At 43.3% G+C, this 14347-nt stretch overlaps 1 protein-coding gene across 1 annotated transcript in view; it reads left to right on the top strand.

Moving 5' to 3' along the window:
• The window catches only part of LOC140487127 (immunoglobulin superfamily member 21-like), a 374679-nt gene that overhangs the window by 242798 nt on the left and 117534 nt on the right, over nt 1-14347 (top strand). The window lies entirely within an intron of this gene.

The raw sequence follows: 14347 nt of genomic DNA, 5'->3' as shown, positions 1-14347 counted from the left end.
GTGTGTCCCAGAGTGTGTGAGAGAATCACAGTGTGTACCAGAGTGTGTGAGAGAATCACAGTGTGTCCCAGATTGTGCAGGGAAGCCATCAGTTAAAGTACAGTCAGAAAAGCTTCCCTTCTGAAATGATATTCAGGCTTGTCACTGACAAATGTGTCTCTGTTGCTTTTACCTAAAATGGAGGAAATACTGCTATTTGAGCCACAACTCTATTCCTTCCAGCTGATGTCTCACACCCTATTGGCCATTAAAATCAACAAGCACAAAACTCTCAGAAGGTACTGTCAAGGGATGAGGCAGTGTGAGTTGTTCTTCAAAGTGCTGTCAACTAGCCTTCAGCTCCATATCAATAGAAGGACAAGTCACACAAAGATCAGTATTTATATGGGCAGCATTCTTGTGCTCACTTAACAGCTCTGCAGAATGCCATTCCTGTCATGCAAGTCCCTCAGCGTGTTCTGAATCAGTAACTGAAGATGCTATTCCAACTCTGAAGAATCATTAGGGCCAAAGTGTCATGAGGGAGCTTTCTGTTGGCCTCAGCAATTTGAGTAACATCAGGCTGCAATTGATAAGCAGTTTGTGTACCTCAGTTCTTAACCAGTGTTAATGGGGAGGTCATATGAGTGGCAAGCGTGAATCAGAGAACTGTAGCGATAGTGATAACACCATCTCTTCAAACCATCTCTATTATTGTGGATAGTGTCAAGGGCTGTTGCAGGCTACAACAAGGCATTGACAGGATGCAGAGCTGGGCTGAGAACTGGCAGATGGAGTTCAACCTGGGTAAATGCAAAGTGATTGGTTTTGGAAGGTCGAATTTGAATGCTGAATACAGGGTTGAAGACAGGCTTCTTGGCAGTGTGGTGGAACAGTGGGATCTTGGGGTCCCTGTAAATAGACCCTTCAAAGTTACCACCGAAGTTTATAGGTTGTAAAAAAGGTGTATGGTGTTTTGGCTTTCATTAACAAAGGGATTGAGTTGAAGAGCCCCAAGCGTTTGCTGCAGCCCTATAAAACCCTGGTTAGACCACACTTGGAATATTGTGTCCAGTTCTGGTGGCCTTATTATAAGAAGATGCTTTAGGAAGGGTGCAGAGGAGATTTACCACAATGCTGCCTGGATTGTATGGCATGTCTTATGAAGAGAGGTTGAGTGAGCTTGGGCTTTTCACACTGGAGAGAAGGAGGAAGAGAGGTGACTTGATAAAGGTGTACAAGGTAATGAGAAGCATAGATGGAGTAGATAGCTAGAGACTTTTCCCCAGGGCAGACATTGCTTTCGCAAGGGGTCATAATTTTAAAGTGATTGGAGGAAGGTATGGGGAGATGTCAGAGATAGGTTCTTTACACAGAGAGTGGTGGGTGCATGGGATGCACTGCCAGCGGTGGTAGTCGAGTCAGAGTCATTAGGGACATTTAAGCGACTGTAGAGCAAGCACATGGATGGCAGTAAATTGAGGGGTATGTAGGTTAGGGTGACCTTAAAGTAAGAGAAATGCTTGGCACAACATCTTGGGCAGAAGGACCCTCACTGTGCTGCAATGTTTTATGGTCAGCACATCTTTGCAGCTGGCGAAGCTTTGCGTCCGCAGATAACCCTTTGAAAATTGTTTCTAACAACAAGACAATCTGCAACATTCCCAGAACTTTGTAGACATTTAATATTTTCCTTTTTTTCTTGGAATGATGGCAAGAGCAATATTTGTTGTCTGTCCTGAGGACGCCAAATTTGGACCACGTGTTTCAGGGCAAACTGGGTCAGGCCTGAAAGTTCTCTGCCCTGAAAGACATTGAGGACTAATTGGGTTTTTACAGCAATCCAACAGTTTTCATGATCACTTGTTCAGTTATTAAGCTCAACACTGTAATGGTTAAAATGAGGGCCAAATGAATATCACTGACTGTGAAATCCCTGATTGGGATTGTTAACCTGGGCCAATCAGGGAGCTCTGGCTGATAGATATAACAGGAAATTCCCACACTCCTGATCTTCAGACACCCGGTACGGAGGAGGGAGGGCAGGTCTGAAGACCTCCTCATGGGTCTGCTCCTGGGCCTGGCCAAACTGGCCATCAACAGGTCCAGGCAGCGGGCCGTGGAGGGGGTCGTTAGGGCCGACTGCCTGCCCTTCTTCCGGGGTTACGTTAGGGCCCAGGTGTCTTTGGAGAAGGAGGACGCGGTGTCCACCAACACCCTGGAGTCGTTCAGGGAGAGGTGGGTGCCGCAGGGAGTGGAGTGCATTATTTCCCCGTCCAACTCTATTTTGATTTAGTCCCTACCCTCCCCTTCACTGTTTTGATCACACAGCATTGCCCTTTGATGTGAAGGGCAGTGCTTGTCACTGGCCACTCGGGTCTTTTTCTATCTTCCTGGTGGTGGGAATTGAATAAAGATTCATGCATTTTGTGTCCTTCACTGTGTCTCACACCTGCACACACACACACCATGGGTGCAGGGGAAAAAATAAGCGCTACCGCAGTTAGGCAGTAGTGTGGGGGTTAATTAAAAAAAAACAGGCAATTCCCACACTCCTGATCTTCAGACACCTGGTACAGAGGGGTGAGGGCAGGTCTGAAGACCTCCTCGTGGGTCTGCTCCTGGGCCTGGACAAACTGGCCATCAACAGGTCCAGGCAGCGGGCTGTGGGGGGGATCAGTTGGGCCGACTGCCTGCCCCTCTTCCGCGGTTACGTTAGAGTCCGGGTGTCCTTGGAGACGGAGCACGCGGTGTCCACCAACACCCTGGAGTTGTTCAGGGAGAGGTGGGCGCCACAGGGAGTGGAGTGCATTATTTCCCCGTCCAACTCTATTTTGATTTAGTCCCTGCCCTCTCCTTCATCTGACAAGATGAAGGGCCAAGGGCTTTAGTCCAATCTTAAGAGGACAAGAGGAGGCTGAGGTACATCAGTGATAGTGATTAGATGGCACAAGGTTTGTATTTTACAAAGGCAACAAATTGTAACAGGACGCTGAAGTATAAAGGCAGTTCCATGTTTTATCAGTTAGAGTTTTATCGGTAAATGCGCCGTGGGTTACCTGTTATTCAGTGATTGGAGCAGTCAAAGGATGCAAGAAAAGAGCCCACAAAGGGCCCTCAGAGAGGGACACTGCTTGTCATTGGCAACTCAGGTGTTTCTTTGCTTCCTGGCGGTGGAATATGAATAAGGTTTTCTGCACTTGATTGTTCTTCACTGTGTCCTACATGCACACAACATGGGTGCCGGGCAGAAATTAGCACGGCTGCTGTTTGGCAGTAGTAAGGGGAGGGGATTTAAAGACAAGGATATATGTAAATAGGGGATTTAGGATAACCTCACAAAAAAAGAGCCATGGGAGGAGTGGCTCCATTTCCTGGTGGAAAGCGGCCTATTCACCAGGACATGGGGAGAAATCCTTACTCCTTTTCGAAAGCTGCCACCACAGAATCTTTAATTCCTGATTCATTGACATTAGATGTGTTTTACAGAAATGGTTCCAAGATCATACCCAAGTAATATTAAAAAGGAAATAAAAAATTGCTGAACTATGTTCTGAATGGTAACCATTAGAGATCTTTCATTTAATGGAGCCCAAGAGATGGTACCTCCAGGCCTATGCCCATGTTTCCCTTCATATATTAATATAAATTGTTTTCATTTTAAATAGGAATCTCAATGTAAGTTTCAGTGAGATATCTGACTAATGAAGCATGCAAATTAAATCTAATTTATAAGGTTAATTGGCAACAGTTCTTGCCTCACAGGCCCACAAAATGTATCTCGTTATGTAACGTGGAGTTAATTGGCATTGCTGGGAAGTGCAGTCCAAAAGCCGGAGAGAGCAGGATTAATAACATTGGAGATGCAGTCATTAACCCAGGTACCTTAGTGACTGTGTCACCCTAATGTGGCCTGTGACTGTCTGACTTCAGCCTCTAGGTGCCTGGAATCAGGAAAAACTGCTGTAAAACAGTTAGTATTTGGCAACTAGATCATGACGCTGGCTTTTCTTATATATTTAATCATGGATTGGATCATTTTTCAAAAGCAGTCTCGGTTTCATTGTATCCCATATGCAACTGTTCAGATTGTTGTGTCATCATTGATGAGTTTTAACCAACATCGAAATTGAAGGAAATTTTGTCTTACTTTAACAACCATGAAGAAATATCTTACAGAAAATAATATATTTTTCAATTTATTTTTGAGAAAGAGTAGGCTAGCTGTTATATATAGAAACCATTGAATGGTTTCATTCAGCTTTCATCTTTGGTTCTGACAACTTCTCAAAAACAGGTTGGGGTGTGTGTGTGTGTGTGTGTTTGTGCATGTTTGCTAAAGTTTGTGTGTGTGTGTGTGTGTGTGTGGCTTTCATGTATCTGTAAGGGTGTATGTGTGTCCATAAATGTGTGTGTATATGAATGCATGTATATGTGTGTGTGTACGTGTGTCTGTACATGTGTATGTATGTGTAACTATGCATTTGTACATTTGTTTGTGTAAGTGTGTGTAAGTTTATGTGTCTGCACATGTGTGTATATGTGTATGGATGGTGTGGCTGGTGAGATTGCTCTCCATGCCTGAGCTTTTCATGATTGATAAAGGTTTCACACTGCACTGTAATTCCACAACACTGAGGGATACCATTTGTCTCATCAAGTTGGTCCTAGTGTTCTAAAGAAGCTATTCACTTACTCCCCATTCCTCTTTGTCCATAAGGAGCCCATGTGCATTTCACTGGAGACAAGGAATGCCTTCTGGCCACCATCATCCAAGATACCTTGTTAACGTGGGTGGCACGTGGCACAGTGGTTAGCACTGCTGCCTCACAGCACCAGAGACCTGGGTTCAATTCCCGCCTCAGGCGACTGACTGTGTGGAGTTGCACATTCTCACCGTGTCTGCGTGGGTTTGCTCCGGTTTCCTCGCACAGTCCAAAAATGTGCAGGTTAGGTGAATTGGCCATGCTAAATTGCCTGTAGTGTTAGGGGCAGGGGGTAAATGTAGGGGAATGGGTCTGTGTGGGTGGTGGGTCGGTGTGGACTTGTTGGGCCGAAGGGCCTGTTTCCACATTGTAAGTAATCTAATCTAAAACACCAGCAAATGTAAATGGCATCTAGTTCCAGTGATACCCTAGGCGAGCTGAACTCTGCATTGGCTTGCTCAGGTCAGCACTGTGTTTATTCTAGCACATTTCCTTTTCATGGTAAAGCACAGAAAATAAATTTGTGAAGTATCCGTCTGAAACTCTCTTTTCTATTTCAATGAGCCTTTCTTTTATATGCCCATGGGCATGTGGATGGATTGAGCAGATGTGCTGAGGTACCTTTCATGAATACAACTGAGTGGCTTTTTAACCATTTTGATTTGATTTGATTCATTATTGTCACATGTACTTAGGTCCAGTGCAAAGTTGTGTTTTCCATGCAGTACAGGTAGATCACAGTATACAAAGGTCAAAGGGTGATTGAACAGAGCGAGGAATACAGAGTTACAGCTGCAGAGAAGGTGCATAAAAAGCAGTAGATTTGAGAGGGGCATTCAGCGAGGAAGAAGCTGTACTTTGAATCTGTTGGCACATATGTTTCAAAGAGAATTCAAGAGTTAGCTGTGGGTCTGGAGTCACATGTAAACCAGAGTGGGTAAAGATAGCAGAATATTCTCTTCCCCAACAGTCCGATCATTTCAGAGTCACCAACACTAGTTCTAGCATTTTAATTCAAGACTTATTTTAATTAATTGAATATCCCCTGCTGTTCCCAAAGTGGGGATTGAATTTATGTCTGTAGGTCATTAGTCCAGCCTTTGGGATTACTAGTCCAGTAACGTAACCACAATTGTGCTGTAGACATTTTTCAAAATAAAATGTGCTTGTATGTTCAGAGCATCACAAAGCATTTTACAAACATGAAGTTCATCTGAGTTTAGTCATTGCTGTTACTTGGACAAACAAAGCAGGTAATTAGCACCATGAATCCCCGACAAAGGATGTAAATAATCAGTTAATCTTTGCTATAGAAGTTCAGAAAGCAAGGACTGTTGTCTAGGATAATGGGAGAATTCCCCCATGTTTCAGTAGCATTATAATTTTCGTATCCATCAGTTTGAACTATTATTTATTATTCATTCTCAGGATGTGGATGTATCCAACAATTATTTCACCTCCTTAGTTGCTCCTGTACAGTGTCAGAAAGCATTTACAACTAAACTACATACGCTGGAGTCGCATGTAAGTCAGTCTGGCTAAGGGTAGCAGATTTCCCTTCACTAAAGACATTAAAGATTCCATGGGTTCTCAGGACAATTTTAACTGATGTAGGCAATGAATGATCCTTTAGTCTTGCTTCTGCTTCATGTAAAAGAAAAGAATTAATTAAATGGAGTAAAATTGAGGATGCATTAACCTATTTAACAGTATTTAACTTGGATTCAGAAAGGGAAGATCCTACACAACCAACCTTCTTGACTGCTTTGAAAAAGTGATCACCCAAGCAGTTTGGGGTGGTGTAGCTCAATTTCCAAAAGGCTTTTGAGAAAGTTCCACATGAAAGACTATTATTTCATCTTGAAGTTATGAAGTTATGAAGATTCTCAAAAACCTAAGGAATGGAAAAGAAACTGGTTACTAAGTTAAAACTAATGTGCAGCTGCTAGAGGATACTTTATTGGGGCTTGCTTACACACTTGTTTTCAGCTGCATGGATTGTAACTTTATGCACTTAGGCACCAATGTGAAACCTGGCTCAATGAGACCACCAGATTCAGAATCGCTGGACAGCAATCTATTCATTCTTATCAAAAGATGCTCCAGGCTGGATTACAGCTTCACAAAACTACCCAATGTTCATTAAGTTGCAACTGTGGCTCACCATACCTCTATGCAATTGCACACCAGCCAAAAGAATGTTACCATGGGGCCCAGACACAGACTGAATTAAACATATATTTAGTGTAGTCACATCTACCCTGAGAAAGTGACAAAATGCAACATTGTCATTTGCAGAGGTATTGGAAATAAATTCAGTGACTCTTAACGGGGAGCTGTTAGCTGAGCAGGATGTGGAGCAGCAACAGCATAGAATCATAGAACCCCTACCATGAGGTAGTAGATCATTCGGCCCATCGAGTCCAAGAGCATCCCCCACAGACCCATCCCTGTAACCCTGCATTTCCCACGGCCAATCCACTTAGCTCATCTTCCTCCTAAAGGAAGAGTAATGAATGGATAAGATGAATTTCCCAAGTATTTATACATTATTGCATCCTTTCTGACATCTGCAAGTCACGTCAGGTTATTAGCTGGGGTAGGGTGAGGGGGCCCGGTGGGGGGCTGGTGGTAATTCTGAAAGGTAATTCTGTGGAAGCAAGAAACCCACCATCTCCCAGTTTCCTGATGGTTCCTGAGATGTTGCCTCTCTGACTAATGGGTTAGAGGTTCAAATTCCTTACCCATGTCTATGGTCCAGTGATAATTGCACCAGGCAAGGTAATGGCACAAGGCCATCTCCGTGAAAGTCAATCAGCAAACCACACAAATGACTTCACATAATATTGCGAGGACATGTTCACTCATCGTGCACTGGTTATTGGAACACAGCACAATCGCAGTCCCTCAGGTAGAATAGTTTGCAGTCTTGCTGCTAATGAGAGAAGTTAATGTGAAAGCCAGCAGCCAGATTTTCCTAATGAGTCGAAGCAATCCTTCACAGCTTCCTGTGTTTTGCCATCCAAATCTTCCCCAGGGCTACAGTGTGAGCATCGATGTGAGATGTATACACGCTCCTTCTGGTCTTACTGAGGCTACCGCGGCATATGCCATGCCAGCTGGCATTTCCTACAAATCAGGCCTCAGGCCAAAGACATCTTCCCGTGCCATTCAGACTGCTCGCATTCTGGATTCTCCATACCTCACCCCTCACCCTTGCAGTTTCTCATATCCAAACGTAGGGGGCATACTCTCAGCGAGCATTCTCATTGCAAAAAGCTGGAGATGAAGTGAGAACATTATCTTATATGTCCGGCTGTTAACCGCTGCCTGAAAAAGTGGTGGTGGTGGAAGCACATTCGGTATTAAGAAAGAAATTTGATCAATCTTGGTGAATTGTTTGCCAAAGTGTTACGGAAGAATGAGAAATGTGGGAGTAATTGGTTAGGGCACAAGATGAGCTGTCTGTCTGGAAAGGGTTCAGAAAAGGTGATACCTGACATCTCCGAGTCTGTCTGAAAACTCCTCTGGTACTATCACTGTAGAAACCCTGCACAGTTCCCTAAAGTGGATTGAAGGCTAGGACCTTCCTATTCCCTTTTCTCTTGCCCTTGTGATACTCTGCATTTCCCAATCTTTCAGCTGTGAAAACTGTGCCTGAGGCAATTGGGAGCCCAGCACCAGGTCCAAACTCAGAACTAACATCAGTATTAGAGCTTCTGGGCTGGGCCATCTCCCATCAATAAAATCGTGTGGACAGAGTGTTAGTCACAATGATTGCTGCACCCAAGTTCTGGCGTCTGCTTCCATCAACAGAAGCTCTGCCCCCTACAGTTACATTTTCTGTGTAAGCTCTTTATGAGTAAGTACAGCAATGTTGTATCCAGCTGGTGGTACGTATACATGTCGTGGAAATATACTTGACTACAAGAGATTCTGCAAACACCACCAACACTGCTCCCCCCAGCCCCACCTTAGAGAATCTACTCCAATTTGGATTCCATAGCCAATAAAAGCAGCAAATTTGAATTTCTTGCAGAAACTACCCCTCCCCACCTCATTGCCACGTCTGTTCTGACATTGTCAGAAAAGCATCTTCTCTTAACTGAAGGTATTGAGAAAGTTCAAGAACCCAAGTGTTTGTGTAGGTGAATCAGAGAAGAATTTTTGGAATTTTTGGGGTCACAGTTGTGAGCCAGTACAATTCAGGTTGGGAATTGTCAATCATAAGTGGCACTGAATATGGTTATTCCTCCTTCTGCTTTAGACATGTCATCATCACACACAAATATCTCGACTCCACCAACATTAATTTGGAGATGCCGGTGTTGGACTGGGGTGGACAAAGTTAAAAACCACACAGCACCAGGTTATAGTCCAACAGGTCTATTTGGAAGCCCTAGCTTTTGGAACAACGCTCCTTCATCAGGTGGTTGTGCTACCTGATAAAAGAGCAGTGTTCGAAAAGCTAGTGCTTCCAAATAAACCTGTTGGACTATAACCTGGTGCTGCATAATTCTTAACATTAATTCAGGCGGTGTTACTAACGTATTGAAATAGTTGCCCTAATAATGAAGCTTGGCCACATTAAGGCTTTCTCTATTCCCAGAGAATCACCTGTCTTCTTTATTGACAACAAAGATGGATTTACATGAGCAGACAGCCTGAAGTTTTGCTATAATATGAGCATCTGTATTATTTATAGCCCACATTAATCTCAGTTATTACACTATATTTAGATTTGGATTTAGATTTTATTGTCATGTGTACTCAAGTACAGGAGTGCAGTGAAGAATGTATAATGTCACCACATGCGGCGTCATCTTAGATACAAAGGTAGCAAGGTACAAAAAACTCCAAAAAAGTACAAAATTTAAAAAGTTAAGCATCACTTCCATAGAATGAGTACAAAAATAAATAAGGTAATAGTTAACATTTGGCCCATCTTAGAATATGTACGCTACTTCAGTCATTGGATGGCCCCTGTGTCTAATCTTAGACACAGATCCACATATTTCAGATAGAGCTCCAAAGACAAAGAAGTAGCTGACTGTTTGGTGTTAACAGCACACTGAAGGTTCTATCCTTTGTAAGCCTTTGAAATGTTTCTGCCTCCTAACAGATGTGGTAGCAGGAAAGGTTCACTTCATACTTCAACAACCAGCTGCATGATGGGAATCACAAACAGTGAGGTTGCATCAAGCCAAAAACAGGCTATACAATTGCCCCCTCACCCACCCCTTCAAAAACAGGCTATTCAATTGCCCCCTCACCCACCCCTTCAAAAACAGGCTATACAATTGCTCCCTCACCCACCCCTTCAAAAACAGGCTATACAATTGCCCTCTCACTCACCCCTTCAAAAAGGATGGGAGGTCTGGCTGACAGGAATTCCCTGTGTAGTGCTAATAGGATTGTTTTCCTTCCATGATGAACCAGGAGAATAATAGACTTGGAAGCAATTAGATTTCCTAAAGCTGCAGAACATCTTCGAGATGTCCTGAGACACATAGATACAGCATTCTCTCCCATTGGCAATTTCACAGCCGGCCTGGGTACAATTGAATTATACTCACCGAAAAATCTATTCACTGCATCCATAAGTGTCAGAGCCTCTCATGAAACGTGCTATCGAAAGGTGGGACGGTTAATCCTGACTGGCCTTCTTCATTTTTGAGTTAATGTTGACTGACCTAACCAGTGAAATGACTATGAAATCATTATCGAAATATAGAAACAGCTTTCACAGAGGTAAATTGGGATGAGCCCAATTTCTCTTCTTAGTACTGATGCTGGAATGTTCTATCAAGACCAAGAGAGAAAAAGACAACAGATAGCTTATCTGTGAAATCTATTTGCTCTCTTTTCAAACGTTCTTTTCTGGCTCTTATACACTACAAGATTGAATTTAATAGCACGAGCGATATGAGGGAGCACCCTTCAATGTACATAACCTATTTGGAGGCTTTAAAGTCCTTTTCTGAAGAGGCTGGCATGGAGTACCACTGACTGTGAATGCTGCTGGCACCTTTCATTAACTAATGCTGTCAGGGACACATAATTTGCAATGGAGAGTACCAACCTCTAGAGCCAGCAGAGGTCAGGCACATAAACATTGTCCAGGAGGGGTCCACCTGGCCATTTTCTGTCCGTCAAGGAAGGAAAAGGCATGGTGTCTAATGGGTGCCTCTCCTGAGGTCAAGGTTCAGGTTTCAGTGCCCAGCATTAATCCCTCCATCCCATCACTCTGTAACAGTGTGTATCTCCCAACAGGAAACAGTGAATTCCTCCTCCTGTTAATGGCATGTGTAGTAACAGTGTATTAGTAGTGAGGCAGCAGAAAGGTTCGGCTGAATAAAAGACCACAAAAGGGCTACCTACAAATGACTGTCACAACAAATTATCATTGCACTGTAAGCCATCCATTAGTACGATGAACCTAGCCTACACACCACATATTAATAATGGTCAGTCCAGGAAAACACTAATTGAAGGTGACACCGATGACCCTTTCTTTATCTCTTTAATTCGCCTGTAGAATTAGGAAACCTGAGTTCAGATGTTCTTGCTGGTCTGCCTACAAATTATTTCCATTTTAATGAATGACCTCGCTAGCAAAGAAAAAATGGTTATTCATCTGAAGCCTTCCACTTTCACTTTCACTTACGCACCGACTGTGGCTTCACTTCCAACAATTTGTTCAAGTAACCATCCCTCATTTGTCAACCTGTGCAAGCAACTGCCACCATGAATTATTACCGTGTAGAGCACTGGACACCCATGGGGTACATCCACTTTTTCGTTTGGAGAAAGGCCATAAGCAGGAATTGTGGTTGTCTTTTCCACACATTGCCCAGGACACTGAGCTCAACCGAACTGCTGCCTCAAGCAAAGTGAACATAACTGAACATATGCTTACCTTTTAACCGGGATTTTTTTCTCTAGGCCTTAAGAATGGCCTACGTTTTTCAAGCCTTTATTCACAATCCTATTAACATAGTTAAATTTTTATCTTAGGCAGGTTTGATGCAGTAAATTTGTGTTGGGCGATTAGGGCGGTGGGTAGCAGCCAAGGAAGAATTGGGCTTGAATGTAAAGTATTTTCAGTGGGAGAAAGATTTCCCTCTTCCTCGAGGTAAACTCAACCCTGGACCCTAGCAGTGGAGATAGTATCTGAATTGATTCTACAATTAGCCTTGTTTATCATCCCTGCACTAGCCTTTTGAAAGGGTTATCCAATTATTCCACTAATCTGCTTTTTCCTCATCAGCGTGAGATTGTTCCTTCTCAAGTATTTAGGTAACTGGAGAATGTTGATTGGCTGTTTGAGGGTAAATCCACATCGGAAATGTGGGAGTATCTCAAACAATAGTTGATAAAAGTTCAGGAGAGTGAAGGATAGGTATAGCGAGTTACATGATGTTATGACCTTGGTCAAAAAGAAAAGGGAAGCATATGTAAGATCTAGGAGAATGGGAACTGATGAAGCCCTCAAAGTATATAAGGAAAGAAGAAAAGCAGGCTAAAAGGCATCATGAAACATAGTTAGCAAACAGGATTGAGGAGAATCCCAAGGCTTTTTATACATAAATAAAAAACAAGAGGGTAGCCAGGGAAAAAGTTGGCCCACTCAAGGACAAAGGAGGGAATCTATGTGTGGAGCCAGAAGAGGTGGATGAGATCCTAGATGAATACTTTCTGTCAGTAATCACCAAAGAGAAGGAATTGGTGGAGAATGAGAGTGTTGGATCTCTAAGACAAATTGCTCTAAAAAGGAAGAGGTATTTGTGCATCTTAAAAGGTAAGAAGGTAGATAAGTCCTCGGGTCCTGATGGGATCTATCCCAGAATATTGAGAGAGGCAAGAGAACAAATTGCTGGAACATTGACAGACATCTTTGTGTCTTCTTTGGCCACAGGTGAGGACCCAGAGAACTGGACGTTAGTCAATGTTATCCCATTGTTTAAGAAGGGTAATGGATAATCTTGGAAATTACAGGTCTGTGAGCGTCATGTCAGTGGTAGGGAAATTATGAAAAACGATTCTCAGGGACAAATTCTATATGTATTTAAGCAAATGGACTTGTTAGCAATAGACAGCATGGTTTTGTGTAGGGGAGGTTGTGCCTCACTAACTTGATCGAATTTTCTGAAGTGGTGGCGCAGATGATTGATGAGGGAAAAGCAGTTGATGTTGTCTACATGGACCTCAGTAAAGCCTTTGACAAAGTCCATCATGGCAGACTGGGACAAAAGGTGAAGTCACATGGTAAGTCATGGGGCTGAGCTGACAAGATGGATATAGAACTAGCTTAGTCATAGGAGACAGAGGGTGGTGATGGAAGTAATGCTTTTCAGGGTGGAGAGCTGTGACTAGCAATGTTCCACAGGGATCAGTGCTGGGACCTCTGCTGTTCATGGTCTACATAGGCTGAAGAAATTCCTCCTCATGTCAGTTCTAAAAGTTTGCCCCTTCACACTGAAGCTGTTCCCTTGGATCCTAGTCTCTCCTACAGAAACATCTTCCCCATGTCCACTCTATCCAGGCCTCTCAGTATTCAGTAAGTTTCAAAGAGATCCCCCTCACCCTTCTAAACTCCACCAAATGCAGACCCAGAGACCTCAACCGCTCCTCATGTGACAAGTCCTTCATTCTCAGGAGCGTTCTTGTGAATTCCTTTGGACCCCCTCCAAGGCCAGCCCATCCGTTCTTAGAAATGGGACCCAAAACTACTCACAATATTCTAAATGTGGACCGAACAGAGCCTTACACAGCCTCAGTATTACATCCCTGCTTTTGTATTCTATCCCTCTTGAAGTGAATACAAACATTGTACTTGCCTCCCTAACTGCCAACTGAATCTGCATGTTAATCTTCAGGAACCTTGAACAAGGACTCCTAAGCCCCTTTGTGCTTCAGATTTCCAAAGCTGTTCTCCAGTTAAAAAATAATCTATGCTGCTATTCCTCCTGTCAAAGTGTATAATCGCGTTCTTTCCCACGTTGTATTCCATCTGCCACTTCTTTGCCCATTCTGTTAGCTATACAAGTCCTTATGCAGACTCCCCACTTCTTCCACACTATCTGTGCCTCCAACTATCTTTGTATCACCTGCAAACCTAGCAAAAATGCCCTCTGTTCCTCTGTCTAGATCTTTAATGTATAACGTGAATAGCTTTGGTCCCAGCACTTACCCCTGCAGAACCCCACTAGTCTCCAGCTGTCATCCTGAAAAAGCCCCCTTTTTCCCCATTCTCTGCCTTCTGTCAGTCAGCCAATCCTCCATCCATGTCAGTGCCTTGTCCCTAACACCATGGGCTGTAATCTTATTTAGCAGATTCCTGTGCGAAGGTCTTCTGGAAATTCAAATAGATCACATCCATTGGATCCCCTTTGTCTAACTTGCTTGTTACCTCCTCAAAGAATTCTAACAGATTTGTCAGGCCTGACCTCCCCCTGACAAAGCCTTGACTGTGCCCTATTTTGCTATGCACTTCTAAGTTCTCTGCAATCTCATCTTTAATGATGGACTGTAAAGTTTTACTAACCACCACCTTACCGGCATATAGTTTCCTATCTTCTTCCTCCCTTCCTTCTTAATTGGGACTGTTATACAAGCCATTTTCCAGTCCCCCCTAATTCTGGAAAGGTCACCACCAGTTA

The sequence above is a fragment of the Chiloscyllium punctatum genome, chromosome 16 (genome assembly GCF_047496795.1).
Source record: "Chiloscyllium punctatum isolate Juve2018m chromosome 16, sChiPun1.3, whole genome shotgun sequence".
NCBI classification, from domain to species: Eukaryota; Metazoa; Chordata; class Chondrichthyes; order Orectolobiformes; family Hemiscylliidae; genus Chiloscyllium; species Chiloscyllium punctatum.
The sequence above is the reverse complement of the archived record's forward strand: the minus strand, read 5'-3'. Positions and strand labels throughout refer to the sequence as shown.